General features: G+C 51.1%; 1 protein-coding gene across 4 annotated transcripts in view; it reads left to right on the top strand.

Annotated features, from left to right (window-relative positions):
- plekhg4 (pleckstrin homology domain containing, family G (with RhoGef domain) member 4) overlaps window positions 1–15016 on the top strand; it is a 102802-nt gene that overhangs the window by 25037 nt on the left and 62749 nt on the right. The window contains exon 1 of one of the 4 annotated variants that reach the window (XM_061736244.1): window positions 2287–2376. The exons of 2 other annotated variants lie outside the window; for them this stretch is intronic. The gene's annotated coding sequence lies outside the window, so the exon portion shown is untranslated. Of the gene's footprint in view, window positions 1–2286; window positions 2377–15016 lie in introns of those variants that run through there. One more of the 4 variants, XM_061736252.1, reaches the window with a different exon arrangement.

The following is a 15016-nucleotide window of genomic DNA, read 5'->3' as shown; positions in this document are numbered from 1 at the left end:
GGTGACCGTCACCCGGTTTACCGCCCAGTCTGGTGACCGTCACCCGGTTTACCGCCCAGTCTGGTGACCGTCGCTCGGTCCGACCGTCGCCCGGTCTACAGCCCGGTCCTGTGACCGTCACCCGGTTTACCGCCCCGTCTGGTGACCGTCGCCCGGTTTACCGCCCCGTCTGGTGACCGTCGCCCGGTTTACCGCCCCGTCTGGTGACCGTCGCCCGGTTTACCGCCCCGTCTGGTGACCGTCGCCCGGTTTACCGCCCCGTCTGGTGACCGTCGCCCGGTTTACCGCCCAGTCAGGTGACCGTCGCCCGGTTTACCGCCCCGTCTGGTGACCGTCGCCCGGTTTACCGCCCAGTCAGGTGACCGTCACCCGGTTTACTGCCCAGTCTGGTGACCGTCACCCGGTTTACCGCCCAGTCAGGTGACCGTCACCCGGTTTACTGCCCAGTCTGGTGACCGTCACCCGGTTTACCGCCCAGTCTGGTGACCGTCGCTCGGTCCGACCGTCGCCCGGTTTACTGCCCAGTCTGGTGACCGTCACCCGGTTTACCGCCCCGTCTGGTGACCGTCGCCCGGTTTACCGCCCCGTCTGGTGACCGTCGCCCGGTTTACCGCCCCGTCTGGTGACCGTCGCCCGGTTTACCGCCCCGTCTGGTGACCGTCGCCCGGTTTACCGCCCAGTCAGGTGACCGTCGCCCGGTTTACCGCCCCGTCTGGTGACCGTCGCCCGGTTTACCGCCCAGTCAGGTGACCGTCAACCGGTTTACCGCCCAGTCAGGTGACCGTCAACCGGTTTACCGCCCAGTCTGGTGACCGTCGCTCGGTCCGACCGTCGCCCGGTCTACAGCCCGGTCCTGTGACCGTCACCCGGTTTACCGCCCAGTCTGGTGACCGTCGCTCGGTCCGACCGTCGCCCGGTCTACAGCCCGGTCCTGTGACCGTCACCCGGTTTACCGCCCAGTCTGGTGACCGTCGCTCGGTCCGACCGTCGCCCGGTCTACAGCCCGGTCCTGTGACCGTCGCCCGGTTTACCGCCCCGTCTGGTGACCGTCGCCCGGTTTACCGCCCCGTCTGGTGACCGTCACCCGGTTTACTGCCCAGTCTGGTGACCGTCACCCGGTTTACCGCCCAGTCTGGTGACCGTCGCTCGGTCCGACCGTCGCCCGGTTTACTGCCCAGTCTGGTGACCGTCACCCGGTTTACCGCCCCGTCTGGTGACCGTCGCCCGGTTTACCGCCCCGTCTGGTGACCGTCGCCCGGTTTACCGCCCCGTCTGGTGACCGTCGCCCGGTTTACCGCCCCGTCTGGTGACCGTCGCCCGGTTTACCGCCCAGTCAGGTGACCGTCGCCCGGTTTACCGCCCCGTCTGGTGACCGTCGCCCGGTTTACCGCCCAGTCAGGTGACCGTCAACCGGTTTACCGCCCAGTCAGGTGACCGTCAACCGGTTTACCGCCCAGTCAGGTGACCGTCAACCGGTTTACCGCCCAGTCAGGTGACCGTCAACCGGTTTACCGCCCAGTCTGGTGACCGTCGCTCGGTCCGACCGTCGCCCGGTCTACAGCCCGGTCCTGTGACCGTCACCCGGTTTACCGCCCAGTCTGGTGACCGTCGCTCGGTCCGACCGTCGCCCGGTCTACAGCCCGGTCCTGTGACCGTCACCCGGTTTACCGCCCAGTCTGGTGACCGTCGCTCGGTCCGACCGTCGCCCGGTCTACAGCCCGGTCCTGTGACCGTCGCCCGGTTTACCGCCCCGTCTGGTGACCGTCGCCCGGTTTACCGCCCCGTCTGGTGACCGTCGCCCGGTTTACAGCCCGGTCCTGTGACCGTCGCCCGGTCCGAACGTCGCCCGGTCTACAGCCCGGTCCTGTGACCTTCGCCCGGTTTACCGCCCAGTCTGGTGACCGTCGCTCGGTCTGACCGCCGGCCAGTCTGGTCACCGTCGCCCAGTCTGGCGACCGTCGCCCAGTCTGGTGACCGCCGCCCGGTCTGACCGTCGCCCCGGTCTACAGCCCGGTCCTGTGACCGTCGCCCAGTCTGGCGACCGTCGCCCGGTCTGGTGACCCCGGCCCCGGTGTCTGAAGGTGTGGCCCACCTGCTGGGACGTGTGTTAACTCACCTGGGCGTCCAGACCAGCACACGGCCAGCAGAGGGCAGCAAAGAGAAGAGGTGAGGAGCAGGGAGAGAAATGACTGGCAGCTGGTGGGCGGGGCTTGGCAGGGGCGGGGCTTGGCAGGGGGCGGGGCTTGGCATTTGAGCGGCTGCAGTGTAAGTTCCAGCAGAATCGGAGCTGCCGGGAGGAGAGACTCACGCAGCTCCCAGTCAGAGACAACATGGCTTCAGACTGGAACGGAGATGTTCAGAGCTGCTCACAGCATGGTGAGATCCACACACACACACACACACACACACACACACACACACACACACACACACACACACACACACACACACACACACACACACACACACACACACACACACACACACACACACACACACACACACACACACACACACACACTCAGCTGCAGCACATGGTGTGTGAGGACAGGTCTGTTGTGCTGGGGGAGGGGACCAGGGGTGCTGTGTTGTTCAACAGTTGTCCTGAGCTGTGTGTTGTAGGCCGACCTCTGAACTCCCTGACTCCTGCAGATGAGGTTAAACGGTTCCCTCAGCAGCAGAACGGAGCCACCTGTGTCTGGTTCCGTGCACCGTATTGTCCTCCTGATTGATCCAATTGACTGGTTACCCGCTCTGACCTCCTGACGCCTTCACTCTGACTGGGTCGGTTGCTTGATAAGTTCTCTCCTGTCCTCCCAGATGCTGGGAATACCTGTTGCACCTCCAGCAGTACAGGTTCTCCTGAAGTTAATGCAGATTTTTACTAAATGTCCCACCTATGAAGCTGCTTGTTTTGGCTGGTATGCCGGGCTGCTTTTTCCTTTTTCCTTCTCCACACAAGACGATGATGACGGTCTTCTTTTCTGTTCTGGTTTGGTGGTATCAGCCGACCTCTTCAGGATGGGGCTCCTGTGGCCCCATGTGGGGCAGTTGCTGAGCAGTGCCATCCCTCAGGAACACTGGGATGGATCTGGATGATTGACACCTCAGTTGAATGTTTACAGCCAATAGGATAGATGGGCAGCTCAAAAGTCCACGCCCCTGCAGTCATTATCCAATCAGAATGAAGAAAATGTTTTGTCTTTTTTAAGTTTGTTGCGGACACAAACAACTTAAGAGATCAAAATGGATTCTGATTGGTCACTTGGGATTACATGGATCTAGTGGAAACACCAACAAGTTGTTTTTGTCTCAGAGTGGTCATCTGTACACCGGTACAATCTGTGTAGTCGTAGTTTAAACCGTTAGCAGGTTACTAGCATGCAGCTGCAGACAGCTGCATGCATGCAGCCGCAGGTGGCTGGCCCTCATGCAGCCGCAGGTTGCTGCATGCATGCAGCTGCAGGTGGCTGGCATGCATGCCAGCCACCTGCAGCTCCATGCATGCAGCCGCAGGTGGCTGGCATGCAGCTGTAGGTGGCTGGCATGCAGCCACAGGTGGCTAGCATGCATGCAGCCGCAGGTGGCTGGCATGCAGCTGTAGGTGGCTGGCATGCATGCAGCCACAGGTGGCTGGCATGCATGCAGCCGCAGGTGGCTGGCATGCAGCTGTAGGTGGCTGGCATGCATGCAGCCGCAGGTGGCTGGCATGCATGCAGCCGCAGGTGGCTGGCATGCATGCAGCCGCAGGTGGCTGGCATGCAGCTGTAGGTGGCTGGCATGCAGCCACAGGTGGCTGGCATGCATGCAGCCACAGGTGGCTGGCATGCATGCAGCCGCAGGTGGCTGGCATGCATGCAGCCGCAGGTGGCTGGCATGCATGCAGCCGCAGGTGGCTAGCATGCATGCAGCTGTAGGTGGCTGGCATGCATGCAGCCGCAGGTGGCTAGCATGCATGCAGCTGTAGGTGGCTGGCATGCATGCAGCCGCAGGTGGCTAGCATGCATGCAGCTGTAGGTGGCTGGCATGCATGCAGCTGTAGGTGGCTGGCATGCATGCAGCCGCAGGTGGCTAGCATGCATGCAGCCGCAGGTGGCTAGCATGCATGCAGCCGCAGGTGGCTGGCCCCTCATGCAGCATCACTACGTTGTATTCTGGTATATGGGGAGAAAGTTTTCCGTTTGATCGCCTCATGTACCAGTTTATCCAACATCTCTCAAAATGATTGCATGTTTCCCCTTGGAACTTGGAGACCCCCGGCATCAGGTCATGGTCCAACTCCAAGCTTTGACTCAAGTCAGTCGGACTTCTTCAAGATGGAAAAATGGGATCAGGAAGTCCACCTGCCTGAATTCAAGCCTTTTGAGCAGCGACTTCCCCCTCCACCTCCTCCACCTGGGATGGGATGGATCAGTTCTCCATGTCCCCTTGACTGCACCGGGACTCCTCGTGAAGCTGCTGGCTGGAGTTGGGGGTGTTTTCTTCAAACAGACAGGTTGGAAACCAGGGACCTTCAAAGTTTGACCTTGTTCTAACGCAGGACTTAACATGCCTGGTTGGTAAGGAAGTTTATTTCTGAACAGTTCAACAACAAGGTGATTCAAAGACCAAAGACATTAAAACATAAATAAAAAGCATGATTTAAATGTTAAACAAAAAAGAACAACAGATAAAAGCAGTAGTTAAAATATGATCCAGTTTCTAAATTCAAGTTTAAAAGTACCAGTTCAGGTTTGGATTTTATTCAGGTGCAGCTGAGAACCTGGATTTAAATAAAGAGTTTAATCTGATCTGAGGCTTTCTGGGAGTTTGTTCCAGACTTGTGGAGCATAGAAGCTGAATGCAGCCTCTCCATTTCTGGTTCTGACTCTGGGAACTGATAAAAAACTGATCCAGATGACCTGAGGGGTCTGGAAGGTTCATACTGGGTCACAAGGTCCCTGATGTGTTCTGGTCCTGGACCTTTCAGAGCTTTATAGACCAGAATCAGAACTGTAGAGTCTGTCCTCTGATGGACAGACAGCCTATTCTTAAGGTGGTAGTAGGCTGACTTTGTTATTGCCTTATTGTGTTTTTCCAGATTTACGATACGAGTTTTATTTGTCATTTTCAGGACACATGTAACAACAGTGCACTGGGAAGCAAATAAAATGATACAGTTTAAAAACATCCTGACTCAACTTAACTAAAACTAAATTTTAACTTTACTTAACTTAAAAAAGTGCTTGAGTGCTTAAAAAATATGAAAATAAATAGAATATGCAGTTTTATATTTCAAAAAACAGTCATTTAGCAGCAGTTCCATTTTGTATATGTGTGTGTGTGTTGGGTGTGGAATCCTTTCATTTAGAGTTCAATAGTCTTATGGCCACATTTCTGGCCTGGTTGGTGGTTTTCAGGTGTATAGATTGAAGCTCTGTGTTGACCTGTAATCGTTTATCTTTGACTCTAAAGACAGTTATCTCAGTTTTGTTTTTGTTTAACTGGAGAAAGTTGTGGAATATCCATTCATTAATCCAGTCATGAATCTCCTCACCTACCAAGAGCCTGTGCAGAGCCTCGGTCTCCTGGTGACATTGTTATATATATCTGCGTGTCATCTGCATAGCTGTGGTAGTTTATTTAGTTGTTGTTTATAATCTGTGCCAGTGGGAGCATGGAGATGTTAAACAGAAGAGGTCCCAGGGGGGAACCTTGAGGAACTCCACATGTGATTCTTGTCTGCTCAGATGTAAAGTTACCTGTTGACACAAAGTACTTCCTGTTCTCCAAGTATATTTTGAACCAGTTTAGCACAGGTCCGGAAAGACCCGCCCAGTTCTCCAGGGGTTCCAGTAAAATATTGTTGTCACCTGTAACAAATGCAACACTGAGACCCAGTAAAACTAATGGCGCTTTTCCACTAGTATCTACTCTGCGCTCTCCTACCCGCCACACCCCTGTCTTGCGCTTTTCCACTAGGGGTCTAACGTGCCGAGTAGATACTTTTCTGTAACTATTCTGCTGAGGTTCTAAACTGCTGAGTCGGCTGTATCTGACATCATACCACCACCGATTGGTCGGGGGGTTGGAGTCAGACGTCTGAGTCAGGAAGCGGGAGTCAGCGCGAGAGCAGCCCACGGCTTCCTCATTTTATTCAACCAGCAACAGCAGCAAAAGTCTGTTTCATGATCCAACTCTGAGGGTCAGATGTTCATAAACCTGGTGCTGAGGAGAGAATTAAAAAGGATCTAGACGGAGATAAGGAACGACCAGATCCACCAGGAGCTCTGTCTCTTCATAGCTGCTCACGGCTCCAGCTGAAGGCTGATTTATGGTTCCGCGTTACACCAACGCAGAGCCTACGCCGTCGATTTACCGCGGAACCATAATTCAGGCTTTATTTCTCATCACATCACAAATCACATCACAAAACGTTGCCGCTTGAAGCTTCTCTCACTCTCATTTTTTAACTTGATATTGAACACAAGTCACAGACCCAGCAGCACATCTATCATCTCCTCCAGGTTCTACATCTTTAGTGTTGTTGTCTTCTTCCTTTAGATACACAATCAAATACGTCACAGCAGCTTCTCCAACCTCCTACTTCTGATCTGGACGGCAAAGCGGGTGGAGGCGGTACGAGGCGTCCCGAGTCGGGGCGCGCTGAGTAGGTACTAGTGGAAAAGCGCCATAAGACGGACATGTTTCCAGTGTCTGTATTCAGACATGTGTCATTATACACACAGACCGGGGGGAGGGTTGACCTGGATGTTTGAACAGAAAGAGCCGTGTAGGAACACCAGAGACCCGCGTCACTCGGACAAACACACCTGAGCAGGGCTGAGCTGGCGTTACCATGGAAACAGCATGTTTGGCTGTGTTGCATAAGTCTTTGATCTTGCTCTTTTTGGATGTAGATGTTGTCCTGCTTCATCCTACTGATGAGACATCTGTTTCCTTGGTCAGATTTGAACTCTTCAGTTAGTTTCTGTCATCAAACGGAGCTGGACGTGTGGCTGCATGAGCCTGAGGTGAACTGAACATCGCAGGTGTAGGCGCGTCATGTGACCCTGGTGTGTGACGTGTTGTAGCTTCCCAGAGTAGGAAAAACCCACCACCCACATTAACTCTGTCAGGAAGAAGCTCAGCAGAGGTTGTACTTCCTGCTTCAGCTCAGGAAGTTTAACCTGCCACAGCAGCTGCTGAACCTTCTACTCTGCCATCATCCAGTCTGTTCTCTGCAGAAATATTGACTTGGCAAGTATTGCAAGTTGTCTTGTCGTCTTTTTAACTGAAATGTTACCGGACTGTTGAGCGTTGGATCACTTGGGCGCCATGTTTACTATTGACTGCTGACTTATGCAACGTGCGTGATGACGCCGTTCGTTCCCAATGGAATCAAAAAGCGAATCGTTTGCAAAATTTCCAAAGGATTCCAAAGAATTGAAACACTGGGAACCGGTTCTTGTTCAGAACCGGTTCTCGATTCCCATCCCTAGCTGGGACGTCTGCTGGGACGTCTGCAGAGCTCAGCCTGCAGCACAGGACTGCTCCATTGTGGGAAAACAACATAATCAAGATTATTTTGGTTGGCGCTGAAAACAATTAATAATAATACATTTTATCCATGAGGAGCTTTCATGGCGCTCAAGGTCGCGGGCCACAATCACAACAAACACACAACTAACACAGCAGCTTGCAGCAGAACATGAAAGACAGATCTCTGAAGGAGTAGGTGAAACTGAGGAGTCCTGGAGACCTGGAGCATGACGCTAACGAACCTGATATGAAAACAGAGATGTCCTTGGGGGCCGGGTCTGGGCCTGCTTCTCAAAACACCAGGCAGAGTCTGTTTTTCCTGCATTAAAGTTTGTGTCGTCTTCTGGACGGATGGCGCGTTGGCGTCGCTCCGCCCTGCTGGGAGCCTCCGCCGTCTGGCAGCACTTTACGGTCCAACTGGAGAAAGTAACAATTCCCAGTTGCTGGTTACTGGGTTGATTACTTCCTTCAGAAGTGTGAACTTTATTGTTCAGAACGCTCCCATTCAGGGCTGGGGATCCATTCAAATGTCAAGAATGGATTTGATTCCGATTCTTAAGATTCAGAATAGATTATCAAGATTTGATTCGATTTGATTCCGATATTGATTTGGGTTAGTGTTATTAAAACAGTTTTTTGAGCTGTTGCATGAATTATATGACTGTAGTTCTGCAACATATTAATACTAGTATTATATTGAGATTCAGCAGCAAGTATTGCAGCTGATAATGCTGTAAGGACCAATCAGCTCCCAGAATGCTGATAGAACTGCTTTCAGAAACGTTGTGGGTCAGAATTATCAAACAGATCCAGGGAGGAAACAGAGACGGATGAAATCGCTTTTATTTTTTCCCACATTCCAGTTTTATTTGTTTCCATTTTCGGTCTTTATCGTGTTTTTTAATTTTTGAGAATTTGGTTTTTAGCATTTTATGCAAAGGTAAGCCCAACACAGTATACAAAGTAATGAAATATAGACAATTTCTGCATTTATAGAGGGGTGTGGTGTCTGAGGCCGGGGCGGGGCTTCAAGGGGGCCTGGGGGGGCCGTATATTAGGTATAAAGTATTGTATAATATGCTGTGCTGAGATTTTCACACTCACACTTAACATTAAAACAAAAATTGCAAGTTAATCTCCAAATGTATTCTGGTTAAAATCGTTGGTCATCAACAGCCGTCTATCAACATCATCATGGATCCCTCGTCAACAGAGAGCAGTAATCCTGCAGCCTAAACATGAGCGGGAGTTAGAAACACAAAAGTGGAGCGATAAGATGCAAAGAAAAAGAAAAAAGGGAGCAAGAAAAAGCCAAATTGCCCAAGTTAAGGCTGGATTATGGTTCTGCAACAAATCGACGCCGAGCCTACGCCGCAGGTTGCGCCGCGTCGCGCACCCCACGCCATGCCGTGCCTGACGCACCTCCTACAAATTGTAACTACGCGTCAAGAGGTCGCAGACCGAGAGGGCTGTGATTGGTTTGCTTGGTAGCAACGCATTTCCGGTTTCCGGTTTGAAGCAGTAGTGAACTTTCTGCGCTATTTTCTTCATGTATGTGTGATTTATTTTGTTTTGTTTTTTTGCACAATAGTTTTCCTTATCTCTTTGATTCACTGTGACCGGAAAAGTCATATAAACCATTCAGGAAAAGAACGCACCCCCCTAGCGGTCGCGGGGGGTATTGCACCACGGCGAAGTGGAGTGACAGAGAAGTCCGGAGGGTTCAGGACAGCGTCACGGCAACGGCGTGTGCTCTGCGTTGGTTTAATGCAGAACCATAATTCAGGCTTCAGACGCATATTTTGTTGGCCCCAATCCTCCTCCTGTGGGAGATGAAGCTGACGTTGTTAGCAGAGATTCATCCCCGGGATGAATGACGAGAGAATGACCAGGCTGCAAAGGGACCGGCTCTGATACGTTCTACTACTTAACCCCTACTGGGTTGGGGCCAGGGGCCGTGGGTCGGGAGGGAAACCAGAGACCTTCCATCTGGACTTCAGAACCATCACTGGTGGTGTGTCCAGCTCTACTGATGCTGCTGTTGTCACCATGACGACCCCACACAGCTCTGTGGGCTCCACCGGTTCCACCGCAGGAGCAGACGGGACCAGAGCGCCGTAGGTTACCGTGGTAATCAGATCTAACTCCAGCTCCAGCTCTCCTCCTCCGAGGCTGCCTGGACTTGTCCGGGGGCTGCTGGGTAAACGTACACGGCATGACGACACGCTGCAGGAATGTTCAGGATGATTCTGCTGATGGTCACAACATTCAAGTCCGGACAGACACTCGGTGTAGCGGCAGCTCCACGGTCCTGGTCCTGGGTCTCTGCAGAAGGGGGGCCCCCCAGCCTCTGCAGCCCCCTGGACGCCGCCTCCACGCTCCTGTCCAGGTCCTGGTCCAGGTCCAGGTCCTCAGCCCCGTCAGCTGGGCCTCACACCCATAGACATATATACGTAGACGCCCCATCGAGCGCTAAGCCGTACGTCAACGTCACCGCCATATTGGATGTTCAAGACTGCGCTGTAAACTAATACAAGTAAATGGACTTATTTTCATAAAGCATCTTTCCACAAAGAAATGTACGTTTTACGTCTCATTTATTCATTCACACACGCACTAATATACTTGGGAAACAGTTAGGCACCAAATATAATATATTTAATTTTCTCAGATGGCAAAAATAAGAACTTACTTACTCTACATAGGAGTAATTCATGTTGTATCAGCTATAGAGAACAAGGTAGTGCCGAAAAACAATATATATCCCTCTCACAAAAATAAGAAAAATGGAGAAACATATTTTCTCATCAACAAAACACATTTTACAGAAACATATTTTAAATTTTTCAAGCAACAAAATAACATATTTGAACCATTTTTCAGATTTTTTCAGTTATTTTATTGTCTGAAAATGGTTCAAATGGTATTTTATTGTCTGAAAAATGGTTCAAATATGTTATCTTGTTACATTAAAATTGTAAAATATGTTTTGTTGATGAGAAAATATGTTTCTCTATTTTTCTTATTTTTGTGAGGGGGGATATATAGTTTTTCGGCACTACCTTGTTCTCTATAGCTGATAGAACATGAATTACTACTATGTGGGATCAATAAAGTTCTTATTTTTTCCATCTGAGAAAATTAAATATATTATATTTGGTGCCTAACTGTTTCCCAAGTATATTAGTGCGTGTGTGAATGAATAAATGAGATGTAAAACGTAAATTGCTTTGCAGAAAGGCACTTTATGAAAATAAGTCCATTTACTTGTATTAGTTTACAGCGCAGTCTTGAACATCCAATATGGCGGCGTCGTTGACGTACGGCTCAATGCTCGATAGGGCGTCTACGTTTATATGTCTATGCTCACACCTGCTGGCTCTCATCGGGGGCAGGAAGTGGTCCTGTGTTGTTGGGAGGGGTCGGTCCGGGGGCAGAGGGCCGTAAAGTCCTCCTGTCTCCCTCCTGAAACATGAGACCTGCCTCCCGCCCCACCCCCGGCTCCATATGGGCAAACACACCCCCACAACTGGGTTTAACCCCTGACCCCCCACTCAATGAGAGTGGACCTGCAGACACGTGCAGACATGTGCAGCAGGTCCACCGGTGGGGTCTTTAGTGGCCGACTCGGTCCATGTGAATCCACCATGCTCATGAACACTTTTAGGTTCTGTACTCTGATCAAATGTCCTTATTTGAACCGAGGAGGAGGAGGAGTGGGACCTTCGTCTCTCAGCCTGCTGCTATTCTCCATATTCCCATAACGCAGGGCCGGTTCTAGAAAATGATGACTAGGGCTGCATCTCAGATCAGAGGGGGGGCACATGCCTGGCACGTTATTCAACACTAAATTATGCATTTTCCCATCATTTCAAGTGGAATGATACTAGCAAAACAAGAATATTTAAAGTGTATTTCAAATGCTTTATTGCAGCAATATTGCTGCAGAACAAAGAAAATGCTACATTTAGTGTGGGCTATTTCACCCATCAGACAATCTAGCAACACATGTTTCTTACCCTGAAAATAAAACATAGAAATTCAAACTCATTTTATCTATACAGCTCAAAACCATCACTAAACATGACAGTCATTTCAAGTGGAATGATACCAGTCAAACAATAATATTTAAAGTGTCGCAAAGTGGACGCAGATGAGTGACGGACACTGGCTGATTTATGGTTCCGCGTTGCACCAACGCAGAGCTTACGGCATAGGATACGCGGGGACGCGAACGTACGGTGCGTGTCGGCGCGTAACCTACGTCGTCGATTTAACGCGGAACCATAAATCAGGCTTAACGCGCGCGCACTTGTCAGTTTTCTTTTCGTCTTTTCAACTGAGCATGCAAACACATAAACTGAGGGTGTAATGCTTATGCACCCTCGTAGAACCGGGCCTGCCATAACGTCCCCACATTTTCTGGTTGGGTTTGCAGAATCGGTTCAGTAGACATCAAAAATACTTTTAAGCGACTCTTCTGAACCACAAGGGTCCCTGAGCCCCTCCGAGGCCTCCGGGTCCCATGGGACCCAACCGTTACCTCTTTAGCTCCACAAAGGCCTCAGCGTTGGGGCAGCGCTGCTCTGCACATCCGGGTCCAGCATCAAGCCGTCCCTCGTGGCCCGGTCAGCGGTCCGCTGGGAGAAACCTCAGATCTCATCAGGTGTTTTAGGAACCTGCAGCAGGACGAGGTCGCCGCTCTGCGCCCGCCGCTCTGCGCCCGCCGCTCTGCAGAGGACTCAATCCCACTCTCACAACCCCAGGACAGGTCCTGGTCCTGGTACAGGTCCAGAACCAGAACCAACCCTTCATTAATCTGCTCTCTCCAGGAAAACTTGAGTTAAAACAGCTGACAAACATCAGCCGCTGATGTGAAGCCTGAGCTAGCTCACGTTGGTCCGCTTGGATCAGACCCCGCTCACGCCTGTCCACGTTCTCGGATCAGCGCCGCAGAAATACCATCAAATCATCCCCTTCTGGAGCTTGGTCTGTGTGAAGAGACACCAGAAATACGTTGTCACCAGCGCTTGTTACCAGTGGTTGTCACCAGCGCTTGTTACCAGTGGTTGTCACCAGCGCTTGTTACCAGTGGTTGTCACCAGGGGTTGTGATGGTCGTCACAGACGGTTGTCACCAGCGGTTGTTACCAGCGGGTGTGACAGTTGTAACAAGCGCTTGTCACCAGCGGTTGTTACCAGGGGTTGTCACCAGGGGTTGTCACCAGGGCTTTTTAACCGGCGGTTGTTACCAGTGGTTGTCACCAGGGGTTGTCACCAGGGGTTTTTACCAGCGGGTGTGACAGTGGTAACAAGCGCTTGTCACCAGCGGTTGTTACCAGTGGTTGTCACCAGGGGTTGTTACCAGTGGTTGTCACCAGGGGTTGTTACCAGTGGTTGTCACCAGGGGTTGTCACCAGGGGTTGTCACCAGCGGTTGTTACCAGTGGTTGTCACCAGGGGTTGTTACCAGTGGTTGTCACCAGTGGTTGTCACCAGGGGTTGTTACCAGTGGTTGTTACCAGTGGTTGTCACCAGCGGTTGTTACCAGTGGTTGTCACCAGGGGTTGTTACCAGTGGTTGTCACCAGGGGTTGTCACCAGGGGTTGTCACCAGCGGTTGTTACCAGTGGTTGTCACCAGGGGTTGTTACCAGTGGTTGTCACCAGTGGTTGTCACCAGGGGTTGTCACCAGGGGTTGTCACCAGGGGTTTTTACCAGTGGTTGTCACCAGGGGTTGTTACCAGCGGTTGTTACCAGTGGTTGTCACCAGGGGTTGTCACCAGGGGTTGTCACCAGCGGTTGTTACCAGTGGTTGTCACCAGGGGTTGTCACCAGGGGTTGTCACCAGCGGTTGTTACCAGCGGGTGTGACAGTGGTAACAAGCGCTTGTCACCAGCGGTTGTTACCAGTGGTTGTCACCAGCGGTTGTTACCAGTGGTTGTCACCAGGGGTTGTTACCAGCGGGTGTGACCAGCAACCCCTTGGGTTGGTGTTTTGTTTAGGTGTAAAAATGGTCTTTATTGGACTACAGTGTAACATCTGCTTGTTTCGGTTCATGACTATGTTGTACCGTACGATCTATAGTTTCTGCAATGATGTGTGATTACTGTCCTGGATCTGGAGGAGCTCCCCCATCACCTGGGGGGCCAGGTTTCCAGATCCAAGCTACTGGCTTGGATGGTGAGAAGAGAAAGACTGAAGCTGATTTGGTGGATGTGGGACCAATGTGAAGCTTAGAAGACTCCCAGTCTAGGAGACGTCCATCTGCAGCCTGCTCAGCCTGCGTCCCCCGGGGATCGGTCCAGGTTCATTCAGATGTTTCCAATGGGGATTTCCTGTCTGAGGGTGCGAGTGAAGCCACCTGGCTGCAGATGTGTTCTCACAGCGTTGCTATCTGACATTCCTGTATCGGTATCTGGCTGTTGACGTGTTGGACCCGGAGCTCCCGGAGCTCCCGGAGCTCCCGCCAGCTCGTCCTCTGCCCTCAGATCAGTTCACAGCAGATCCTTTCACAATAAAGGCGTGTTCTCCCTGACAATGTTTGGCTTTCATTCCTCCCCGTCACCCGTGCAGTGAGACGAGATCAGAGCGATGAAACCTGAACCCCTGTGGGGATAACGTGTCTTCAGACAGGCCTCAACAGGTCCCAGCAAACAAACAGCAGAGGAAACGGGCAGGAAATGGAGGAATAAATCCCCGGCCCGAAGCAGATCCACACCAGCCAACTCCCTCACGGCCTCTGTGGTTTGTCCTGGCACGTGTTGTCTGCTGAAGCTCCTCCTCCTGACTTCAGGTGACTTCATCCATCATGTTGGAGGTTCTTCTCCCTCTTCACCTCATCTAAAGCCCCCTGTACCTCAGCCAGCCCCCCCCCAGTTCCTCCAGAACACTGAGGGGTTCCCAGGCCAGCCGACGGATACAGTCTCCCCCCCATGTTCTGGGTCCAGACCAGGGGTCTGCAACCCAAAATGTTGAAAGAGCCATATTAGACCGAAAAAACAAAAAACAAATATGTCTGGAGCGAAAATGAAAGTCTATTAGAATGAAGGCAAATGGCGAAAGGCAAAATCTTCAGAAAAAAGTCGAAATGTTGAGGAAAAAAGTCGAAATGTCGAGAAAAAAGTCGAAATGTCGTGGAAATAGTTGAAATGTCGATAAAAAAATTCAAAATGTCGAGAAAAAAAGTCGAAATGTCAAGAAAAAGTCAATGTCGAGAAAAAAAGTTGAAATGTTCAGGAAAAAAGTCGAAATGTCGAGAAAAAAGTCAAAATGTTGAGGAAATAGTCGAAATGTTGAGGAATTGTCGAGGAAGTAGTCAAAATGTCGAGATTAATGACATTTTGAGGGTGCGCTTAATGTTGAAGTACAATCTTGAGAAAAAAGTCGAAATGTTGAGGAAAAAAGTTAAAAATGTTGAGAAAAAAGTCGAAATGACGAGAAAAAAGTCGAAATGTTGAGGAAAAAAGTTGAAATGTTGAGAAAAAAGTAGAAATGA

Source organism: Cololabis saira, chromosome 2 (assembly GCF_033807715.1).
Source record: "Cololabis saira isolate AMF1-May2022 chromosome 2, fColSai1.1, whole genome shotgun sequence".
NCBI classification, from domain to species: domain Eukaryota; kingdom Metazoa; phylum Chordata; class Actinopteri; order Beloniformes; family Belonidae; genus Cololabis; species Cololabis saira.
Note: the sequence above shows the minus strand (reverse complement) of the source record. Positions and strands in the feature narration are given on the sequence as shown.